The following is a 1,191-nucleotide window of genomic DNA, read 5'->3' as shown; positions in this document are numbered from 1 at the left end:
CAGATTGATGCCCTTGCCAAAAAGTAGGTATTCCTTCCCATTTAAATAAAAATCAATGTATTGATCAAGGCCACAGCTTACTTGAAAATGGATGTGTAATCAAGTGTGTTTGTGTTTTAAAGGGTTTTGTTTCGTTTTGTTTTGAAAAGACAGCACCAAAACATCAAAGTGGCACCATTTTTCTTTAAAGAAACAATAGCTATTAGAGGAAATACTTTTATCTTCCGTGGTATTCACTATCTAAAGGCCGGTAGGTCCTTTCTTTTCTTCTGCTGACTTTTCCACGGAGAATTTATCTTTAATTTTTTGTGTGTGATAAGCTACACACTATTCAGATACCTCTGTAGCAGAATCCGAACTCTAAGAATCCACTTCCCACCTCAACTTCAGGGACGTTTAGGATTAATCTGGAAGAAGAGAGGCTCATGCGGAAAGAAAATGTTCAGGAGTGCTAAGGACAGGAATATCATAAAGTCTCCCTGTCTCCAATCTGTTCTCCAATGGAGCTGCCACAGCATAAAAAATTCTTAGTGTAAGAGTCTCTCTCGGCTTTGAATGGCGGAATTTTTCTCTGAAGATCTCTGTTAAAATGCAAATGTCTTGTCTGGAGAGGGAAGTGACCTAACTATACCCACCCACTACCTTCCAAAGCAGCTCGTCTTACACAAAATTTAATAATTCACCAAGTAAAGACCAGCTCTTGGACTGATATAAGCTGAGATGTTGGCCCTCACTTTCCAGACATAGACTTTCCGGGTTATCACTTAAGAGACTCTTATTTTCCTTGAGGCTGTCTGCCCACCAGAGAAGCAGGCAGTAAATGGCAGTTGTTGCTAGGGCTCTGCTGTGTGCAGCCTCTAGGTAGAGTTCAACTTGCCCTCAGTCAATTCTGTTTTAACTAAGAATTACATTTGTCCTCTTCCATTACCTACTAGAAATAGAGCTATCATCTTCCTTGTACAGTAAATGCCCCCCCCAAAAAAATTAGTATCCCTCAAATACAAAAAAAAAAATAGTGAGAAGTCGATAATGAGCACTGGTAGGTAGAAGGCTTGGGCAGCAAGTATGAAGGCTTTCTCCTCCCCATAGTTATTTGACTGCATCTAATTGAGCCTCTGCTATGTGTCTGGTGTTACTGCATTAGACATTCTACATGCTCTTAAGCCTTCCCAACAACCCTACGGGGAAGGT

Source organism: Canis lupus, chromosome X (genome assembly GCF_003254725.2).
Source record: "Canis lupus dingo isolate Sandy chromosome X, ASM325472v2, whole genome shotgun sequence".
Taxonomy (NCBI): domain Eukaryota; kingdom Metazoa; phylum Chordata; class Mammalia; order Carnivora; family Canidae; genus Canis; species Canis lupus.
Note: the sequence above shows the minus strand (reverse complement) of the source record.